Raw genomic sequence first — 10757 nt, 5'->3', positions numbered from 1 at the left:
AATAATTAGTTCCATAAGTCTCATTTTCTTCTTTTCACATTAAAATTATTTATAGAATCTATAATATTTACTTCTAGAATAATCGATAATATAAATTAATATTTTTTTAGTTAAAGGAATCCTGTTTTATTGTCTTAATTTCAAAGCATCATTAATATGCAAACATAAATTCAAACACTTTTCAAGTAATTCTTCAAGTTTTGAGTCAATTATGCATATTCTCAATTAAGCATAGTTGATAAAGATAATAAAATGGATAAAGGTAATCTATTAGCTACTTTGTATTCTTATTCGTATTTCTAAAACTCAAAGTTAACTAATACCTCTTAGTTCGTTTAAGTATTTATTAAAACATTGCATAAATTCGCATCTTCTTCTACTTATATGTAAGTTATCATATTTTGTAAACTTCATTTTATTATGATATTTCCTTTAAGCCTATTAGAAACTATTATAAATTTTATTTCAAAAAATAGCATTTTAAGATTTCCTTTTATACAAAGTATTAGTCTTATCTTAATAGCCTTTTTATTTAAAGCCTTAGCAATATGTATAAGTCTCATTTTAAGCAGTTCATATTTTCCTTTTGAAACATTAGCATCATCACAAGTTCATTTCTTAAGATTTAAATACTATATCTTTAACTTCGATTAATTAACCTAAGTTTGGCCGGATAACCGTAGTTAACGGATTCTAAAGGATGCCTAACACCTTCCCTTTAGGATAATATAGAGCCCTTACCTAGAATCACACTGGTTAGCAGACCATTAACGGAGGTTTAGTTTTAACTTTACCTTAGTTAATATTTAGGTGTCCTAATTCACCATTAAATTAATTAGGTGGCGACTCCTTGAAACAAATAAACAGGAATCACCAATACGTCATACTCCCTAAATCAACCCGGTTAAAATGGGGTGTGACAGCTTGGCGACTCCGCTGGGGACTTTAGGCTCTTAACCATAACAACTTAGGTTAATAAATCATTTGTTGGATGCTTTGTTTATTTTGCTTTATTTTGTCTATATTGTTGCTTTATATGCTTTTAAGTATTTTTATTCCTTATATGTATTTTCTGTGTAATATGTTATTACTGCTTTCCTTAAACTGGCATTCCGTTCATATTTCCTCCACTTTTGGAAAATTCACACTATCACACGTACACGCGAGGTGTGCTTAGCGCACCCGCAAATTTCTTCATAGAATCCAAATTTTAAGGGAGTTGGCGCATGCGCGGGGGTGCCCGAATAACGGGGACCGCGTAGCCTTCTCACTCGAGCAGTCCGCTCGGGAACCTTGTGTCTAGCAAACCCATTCTTAGTCTACTTAGGGTAGAGCGAAGCCAAAACCTTGTAAGAACATGCATCATTTTAAACCTAGGAGGCTTAATACCCTTGGTGTATTAAGTTCATTAGTCAACCTTACCAAATGTCCAAAAGAGTCCATGACTCTAAGTGACACTACTCACTATCTATGTGCATTATTTGAAGGATAAATATGTGGAATATGTAGACCTAGTACTCTATAGATAAGTATTTCAAGAAAAACTGACCTTTTGTTGCAGGTTGACGTGGAGCATCTAAATTAATGCTGGAGGTTGAAGACAACCAAAAGAAATTAGTGGAGTTGAAGTATTAGATATCTTAGTTTAACTTTGAGATGTATTATTTATTGGCATGTAATAAATTTTATTTTATTGTAAATTAGTTGTAAGAAGAGTTATGGAATGATACATAAAAGACATGTTTGTCCTTCAATGTTCGTTAGGCCTACCTCTGGCATAAAGAGGTCCCTTGCATTATAAAACGCGATGTATTATGTGCAATAATGTGTTTATATGCAATAATATTATCCTTACCGTATACTGACTCACTTTCCTTTTCTTTTTCTTGTTTTTATCTTTTTTCTTTTTAAACCTATTTTCAAAACGAAGAAGAAGGTTGACTTGTGCTAAAAGGGAACTGGCGGAGCATCCATATTTCACACGGTCTAAAGCCAAGAAATCAGATTCTGACTCATCACTAATCACCTGGTTAACTAAAAGGACTCGTTCTAAAATGGAGCAAAGTTTGATCAATGCAACCACTTCATCTAAGCCATCTCTTAGTTTACCAATCACGAGTGATCCCACATCCTCTAATGAACCAGAAACACATTTGGAGACCATTGCTCGTCTGGAGCGACGAGTTGCCGAACTAAGTCATATGGTACTTCATAACCGGTCATTTTCTCAAACACCGCCACATATGACTCCGTCCCAGGGAGTTCGTCAAACTTTGCCTGTGCCACATCCATTCCCAAATTTGGACGAATTTAACCAAGCAAATTATTTCACCACTTCTCAGCCAGTTCGTTCCGAACACCTCACTCAAAATGCTCCCTTTTTATTTACAACCACCTCTTCAAAAGCTCAATTCATACCGCCAGCACATGACACACATCAAGTTCCGCCGTTGTATACTTATACCACAGCTCCACCCATGACACAGATTCAAGGACAATGTCGCACAGATGTTGATCATTATGTCGAAGTTGAAAAAGAGGCACGGTCAGTTAATGATGAAATGATAAATAGAAAGCTCAAAAGTTTGGAAGATGCCATGAGAAGTTTGCGTGGACTTGGTAGTAACCAAAGCGTGAGATATGAAGAATTATGTGCATTTCCTGAGGTAGAATTGCCACCAGGTTACAAGATTCCAAAATTTGAGAAGTTTGATGGGTCGGGGAACCCTTTCTTCCATTTGAAGGTCTATTGTGAAAAGTTGATTGGTGTGGGGAAGAATGAAGGGATAAGAGTCAAACTATTCAATCAGAGTTTGAGTGGAAAAGCCTTGGAGTGGTATTCTAAGCAAGATACAACCAAATGGCGTACTTGGGACGATTTGGCAAATGCTTTTGTGGATCACTACAAGTTTCATGTTGAGATCGCTCCTGACAGAATCTCAATTACAAAGTTGAAGAAGAAGTTCACCGAATCATTTCGAGAATATGCTATACGGTGGAGGGAAGAAGCATCTAGGGTACACCCACCCATGGAGGAGACAGAAATGGTTACTTTCTTCATTCAAGCACTAGAACCGGAATACTATGAACGTTTGGTGACAATGAGTGGAAAAACTTTTGCAGAAGTGATCAAAGCTGGGGACATGATCGAAGATGGCATTAAGACAGGGAGAATAACAAGTCTAGCAGCTTTGCAGTCTACCAGTAGGGCTATACAAACTGGTACTCTCGGAAATGGAAAGAAAAAAGAGAAAGAAGAAGCATCGGTGATGGCCTTGGGAAACACATCATACCGCCATCAACGACCACCGCGATACCAGCCTAACGCTCACCACTTACAATATTTCCAATATTCTCCACATCCCTACGACCAAGCTTTGTCATCTTACCAACCTCAATCACCACAAATATCCTACCCTGTTTACAACACACAACCAGCATATCGAGCTCCACGACCACCAACATATCCAGCTCCACCATCACAACCTCATCATCCAAACAATGCATCCGCACCTCGCCCAAATAAACCGTTTCGCAATTTCACACCATTGGGAGAACCACTGAGCGTTGTTTTCGAAAGACTGCAAGCTTCAGGCTTGGTATATCCCGTGGAAGGTAGAATTCCAGATCCATTACCCAGAAGCTTTGATCCCACTAAAACATGTGCATATCATTCGGGGGTAAAAGGCCATTCCACTGATCGTTGTTACGCATTGAAGCATAAGGTTGAGGATCTTATTGAAGCAAAACAGATCACGGTCAAACCACCAACACCAAATGTGGTTAACAATCCACTCCCGACCCATGATGGGGCCACGATAAATATGATTGGAATAGATGAAAATGTTGACGACCCAGCCGAATTTATAGTGCCTGTGGATCGTGTGGAGGATCATGATTTTGTAGCCGTTGCTTCTCCGGTTGTAGTGATAAGGGGTTGTGTGCCTGTCGAGATATTAGGAGCTTCATCAACGCCTGTGGAAGTAGTTCAAGCACCAAATCAGTTACCAGTGCTCGATACAAAAGCCGTACCATGGAATTATCAACAAACTGTGATGGAATGTCGAGGAAAGGACACGATCACTGACAAGGTTAAGACATCAGGAATGACAAGGTCTGGAAGATGCTATTCTCCAGAAGAGCTAGTTAGATTGGGGCAAGTTAAGGAAGCCAATGTACCTCCCAAAAGGGTCGTGACTGAAACCGAAGCAGAAGAATTTTTGAGGAAGATCAAGGCTAGTGAGTACTCAGTTGTGGATCAGTTGAAAAAGACCAATGCTCAAATTCCTATTCTCTCTTTGCTTTTGAGTTCAGACATGCACAGGAATGCATTGTTGAAGATCTTGAATGAAGCGTATGTTCCAAGCGAAACAACTAGTGAGGCGTTAGCTGGGATGATTGAGCGCGTGCTTGACAGCCATCGAATCAGCTTCGATAATGAAGAACTGCCGCCAGAAGGATGTATGCATAACAAAGCACTCTATATAACTGTCAAGTGTCGTAATATGTTTGTGGCTAAAGTATTGATTGATGGGGGTTCTGGACTCAACATCTGTCCATTAGCAAGTCTGAAGAAGATCGGATATAATGTTAGTGAGCTCAAGACCAGTGATATGAATATTCGAGCATTTGATGGGGCTCAAAGGCGCCCTATTGGGGAAATAGAGTTGAAAGTGTTGATTGGCCCTGTTGAATTCATTATGGACTTTCAAGTACTTGATATTTCCACGTCATACAATATGCTGTTAGGTAGGCCGTGGATTCATCTGGCTGGGGCTGTACCATCTACTTTGCACCAAACTGTCAAATTCGAGTGGGATCAACAACAAATATGTATACATGGAGAAGGAGACACGTCTTTCTATATAGAGCAATCCACTCCATTCATCGAGGCAGAAGGAGGTTTCGACGGAGCAGCTTACCACGCTTGGGAGGTTGTGAATGTCACTAAGGAGAGTGAAGTATGTCAAACTCAAGAGTTCAAAAGATCATGCGCCGCAATTATGGTTGCAAAAGAAATGGTGAGAAATGGGTACCAACCTGGATTTGGGCTAGGGAAAACACTAAATGGGCGGGTTGAGCCAGTCGTTCTCCCTACGCAACAATTTACATTCGGTTTGGGATATGAGCCAACTGAGGAAGAAGTGAAGAAAGCACGAAAGAATAAAAGGAAGGAGATTGCATTGCCAAAACCTATTCCTACCATTGATCAAACTTTCTCAAAACCTTCAGATCTGATTGTTGAAGTTGCCTATGATGATATCGTGGAGGGAGTCAAGAACCTGTTCGTGGAAGATGAAAATGATCATGCTGCGATAATCAAAGACTTTACTGAAATATTGACTTTATAGGCTGCTGAGCCAGGACCTGAGTTGCAAAATTGAACTTCTATCTTAGCCCCGGTTCGTCGGGAGTTTCAGTATTTTCAGTTTAAATTTCCTTTTGTAGTAGGCCGGAGGTATCAACTAGAACATTTAGTTCCTTTTGTCATGTTGCCTCTATGTTTTGTTACGGCCTTTTTAAATTAAGATTCTGTCATTTTGTTTTAACGAACTACGTTTGGCCTGACTTCCTGTTGGATACGTAGGCAGCCCATATCGGGTTCGGCCACTCTTTTCAAATCATTCCAGTATCTTTGTTTGTGGTTGGAACTACGTTTGGCCTGACTTCCTGTTGGATACGTAGGCAGCCCACATCGGGTTCGGCCACTTTTTCAAAATATTTCAGTGTTTTTGTTGTATGAGTGGAACTACGCATGGCCTGATTTCCTTTTGGATACGTAGGCAACCCACATAGGGTTCGGCCCCTTTATTAAAAAAAAACAAAACAAACTCAAAAATCTTTATGTTCATCACGAACTACGTCTGGCCTGATTCCTTTGGGATACGTAGGCAACCCGAGGCGGGTTCGGCCCTTCTATCTTAAAATTTTTATCTTCATTTTGTCCAAACATTTTGGTTCCTATAAAATACATAAGGATTTTTATACAAGACTTGGTCTTCCCACCGCTTAAATTCATGTGTCTTAGTATCTTGAAACTGGGACAAATTTTTGAAATCGGTCAAATCACTTTCAAAAAATTTTCATTACAATTTTCTCACTTTTCGATCGTTTAGAACCAAGCGTTTCCAGGACTTGAAACTGGGACAAATTTCGAAGTCGGTCAAATCACTTTCGAAAACTTTCATTATAAGTTCTTATTTTTCAATTGTCCAGAATCAAACATCTCTAAGACTGAAACTGGGATAAATTTTTAGAAGTAGCATAAAAGTGGTCTTAAACAAAAGTCCATCCATATTTCTAAAATGTGAATAAATTCAAAAATCGAGTCTTCTTAGTCATGTTACATATTAGAGCCACTAAGTATTTCCTTTCAAAGTCATCCAAATCTCATTACTTTTATTTTCAAAATACATTTTTTTATAACTGAAACTCCCCGGCAAAGCAAGATATGTGGTGAGACATCGAAGAACGTGGACGCGACCGAGACAAAAGTCAATTCAAGGGCCAAGTTCCCCGACATGCACAAGTCAACCAATTTTCTTTTAAACTCACAATTTTTCTTTGTTGAGACAGGTCCAATTAACATGAACACGGTGCATGTATTAAATTATGAGCGTGATCAAAAAGTTAACTTTCTTCAAAATGCAAGTACTCTTCAGCGTGGATGCAAAGGTAGCTTATGCCGAACGGTGGGCGTCGTTCCACTCATCACGAAATTTCAATTGCAACAGTGGACACAAGTTCATCTTCTCAACCAAGGGCTGTAAGTATAATTCTTTTAGACCCAGCTATTGATTCTTATCACTAACAGTTGTTTTAGCTCGTGACATTCATCGATGGATCGAATACATATAATCATGGACACTGACCTTGATCACCTGTTATTGGTTAGAATTCCTCAATTTCGTCATCACTTCATACATGTTCAAATCATTATCAAATTCTTTTAGAATGAAGTGTGTTAATAAGATAACAAGATCGAAATATTGCATCGTATATCAAATTGTGGGGTTAATTATAGATTTAACCCCCGTCACAATGGGACATCGAGTAAGATGTGGATATCTTTTTACAATATTATCTCTAAAGTGGACGTAGATTTACATTTATATTGTGGATACGAGTATGGGAGTGGGAGTAGAATTATATTACAAAATATACATATAATTGTAGAAAGTGGATACAGATTTATGTTTCGAAAGTAAAAGTGAATTTATTTTTGCGCCGTATAATGCAGACGTGAAAGTAGATGTAAATTTACTGTTGTACCGTATAATACGGACGTCAAAGTCGACGTGGATTTATATTTTGTACCGTGAAATGCGGACGTAGATTTATATTTTGAACTGTGAAAGTGGACTTGGATTTATTTTTCTGCACCCTGAAAGTGGATGTGGATTTACATTTTTGCACCATGGGAAGTGGACATGATATAGGCACCCACCTTAAAATGCGGGTATTTCAATGTTCAAATCAGGCACCCACCTTAGAATGCGGGTATGTCAATTTCCAATTTAGGCACCCACCTTAGAATGCGGGTATTTCAATGTTCAATCCAGGCACCCACCTTAGAATGCGGGTATGTCAATTTCAAATTAGGCGCCCACCTTAGAATGCGGGTATTTCGATTTTTAATTTAGGCGCCCACCTTAGAATGCGGGTATTTCGATTTTTAATTTAGGCGCCCACCTTAGAATGCGGGTATTTCGATTTTTAATTTAGGCACCCACCTTAGAAGGCGGGTATTTCAATGTTCAAATTAGGCACCCACCTTAGAATGCGGGTATGTCAATTTCAATCCAGGCACCCACCTTAGAATGCGGGTATGTCAATTTCAATTCAGGCACCCACCTTAGAATGCGGGTATTTCAATGTTCAATTCAGGCACCCACCTTAGAATGCGGGTATTTCAATGTTCAAATTAGGCACCCACCTTAGAATGCGGGTATTTCAATGTTCAATTTAGGCACCCACCTTAGAATGCGGGTATGTCAATTTCAATCCAGGCACCCACCTTAGAATGCGGGTATTTCAATGTTCAGTTCAGGCACCCACCTCCGAATGCGGGTATCTTATATTTCAAGTTCAGGCACCCACCTCCGAATGCGGGTATCTTATATTTCAGTTCAGGCACCCACCTCCAAATGCGGGTATCTTATATTTCAAGTTCAGGCACCCACCTCCGAATGCGGGTATCTTATATTACAGTTCAGGCGCCCACCTCCGAATGCGGGTATCTTATATTTCAAGTTCAGGCACCCACCTCCGAATGCGGGTATCTTATATTTCAGGCGCCACCTCCGAATGCGGGTATCTTATATTTCAGTTCAGGCACCCACCTCCAAATGCGGGTATCTTATATTGCAAGTTCAGGCACCCACCTCCGAATGCGGGTATCTTATATTTCAGTTCAGGCACCCACCTCCGAATGCGGGTATCTTATATTTCAAGTTCAGGCGCCCACCTCCGAATGCGGGTATCTCATATTTCAAGTTCAGGCACCCACCTCCGAATGCGGGTATCTTATATTTCAGTTCAGGCGCCCACCTCCGAATGCGGGTATCTTATATTTCAAGTTCAGGCACCCACCTCCGAATGCGGGTATCTTATATTTCAGTTCCGGCATCCACCTCCGAATGTGGATTCAACTTTCGAAACAGGGGCTGCAAGTGTAACTTCTCCAACCCTGTCTTATTTACATATATTTCTTTATTGCTAACAATTGTTTTTAGCTGGTGGCTTTTGAACAATATCGAAGTTGGCATCACACATCAAATCGTGGAACTTTTTCTTCGGCAGCGAACTGGGGCAAGTTGTCGGGAAGGATAATCAGACTTCCCGACACGGGTCAAAGATCTACCTCGAACACTCGTCTCTAATTACAAGTATTCTCTTGCGTTCCAACAATTCAATTTTCAGAATTCTCAAGTTTCTATCACAATACCCAGTGTTATCATAATTCAGCACTGAGACAATATTTTGCAAGTTTCGCGCCAATTGGGGTTCAAGTGTCGTAATTGTCCCAGAACTACACTCGACCTGATTCTCGTATAGCCCGAGATATGTAGGCAACTCAGAGACCGGAGTCCAGTCATAATCCTCTCAAGTTTCCTTTAGCCGGGACAAAATAGGCTATTGAGTCAACGTCTTTGCCCGACAACTCTTTTCATCATTACCGGGCAAAGAGGGACAAGTTGTTGACACCCAATTTTGTCCCGTCTCTCTGCCAAAATACCTATTTTTAAGCTTCTAATATTTTGAAAAAAATAAAAAAAAAATACATTCTGGTTACTATAATTATTAGCCTCTTATCAATACCGACATTTTATTATTCTATTATAATAATAATAATAATAATTATTATTATTATTATCATTATTATTATTATTATTATTATTATTATTATTATTATTTATTAATATTATTATAATTCACAATTCTTATCATTTCGGCATTTTACCAGCTTACGCATTTATCTTTGCATAAATAAATAATAGTATTTATTTAGTGCGGATTTTCAAAGAAAAGTAACATATATTATTACACGGCTATTATAACACCATATGATTTTATTACCCGAGTCTAGTAATCACATATTTTTTGGTATTAAGTAATATTTTGTCACCCTCGGTATGTTCATTAATTAAAATGGGTCTCTTATTCGAATTTAGAAGTCAAACTGTTTCTTGCACTCAGTCCGTGTTTTGACTTACCGGGCTCCAAATCAAAGTCCGATTAACCCCTAATATTTTTTTGGACTAGTCCATATCTCTTATCTCAATTTTTAGAATAACCTGTGTTTTAATTTATTAGCCTATTCTTCTAATACCCGGTCTAAAAGTTGACCCAGTCCATAAATGGACCGGGTCTGACCCGTTTCGCACCAAATAAGGGAAACCCTTTTAGGGTTTCCCCTCATTTCCGCCGCTCGTCACCTTCTCCACCCTCCTCCTCTCTTCTCCTCTCCATCTACGCCCCTTCTCCACCATCCTCTCCTCCTCGTCGCCACCCGTCCTCACCGCCGCTTCACCTCCTCCGCCTCCTCTGCTCCACCTCCTTCACGCCTCCACCTCCTCCACCACTCAGCCTTGTCCCCCACTCTGCTCCTTCATCGTCATCGTCGCCTCACATCTCTGCTCCCCACGTTACTCTCCACTTCATCACCGACACCTCTGACACACCCCACGCCGCACCATACCTGTCTCCACCATCATCATCCCCACTCGCTTCTGACACCCCACCTTCTCCTGTCCCCCCACGCTTCTGCCACTCCATTTCGCCCTGCTCCCACGCTCATCTCTCTTCTAGGTAAAAACGAAAACCCTAACAAATCAGCTATAAATGGTCATTTCTGTTGACGGAAAGAGGGGGAATTTTTTGGAGGTTCAGGAAATTACCTTCAAGAAACAGAGAAAAATTCGAACTAAGTAGGAGTCGCAACAAATCCCTTAAAAGTTATATCCTTTAACCGCCCATAACCCCCATAAAATTCGAGTTCGATTAATAGTTTTTATCTGGTTTTGTTATCAAGTCAAAAGATCGAATCAATTTTGTTGTCGTTTATCTTGGTATTATTGTGAATCCGAGCATCGCAAGTTCGAATTCGATAGTGTTCGAAGTAGATCAAAGATTCGAGGTCTCACTTCGCTGCACCCGAAGAAGGTAATACACCTTCCATTAGTTAAATTTTAGCAAAATGTTTTGAGTGTTTAGACTACTTATGTGATTCGTTTGGTCAGTCACGATTTAGTTCA

This window comes from Lycium barbarum, chromosome 3 (genome assembly GCF_019175385.1).
Source record: "Lycium barbarum isolate Lr01 chromosome 3, ASM1917538v2, whole genome shotgun sequence".
NCBI classification, from domain to species: Eukaryota; Viridiplantae; Streptophyta; class Magnoliopsida; order Solanales; family Solanaceae; genus Lycium; species Lycium barbarum.
Note: the sequence above shows the minus strand (reverse complement) of the source record.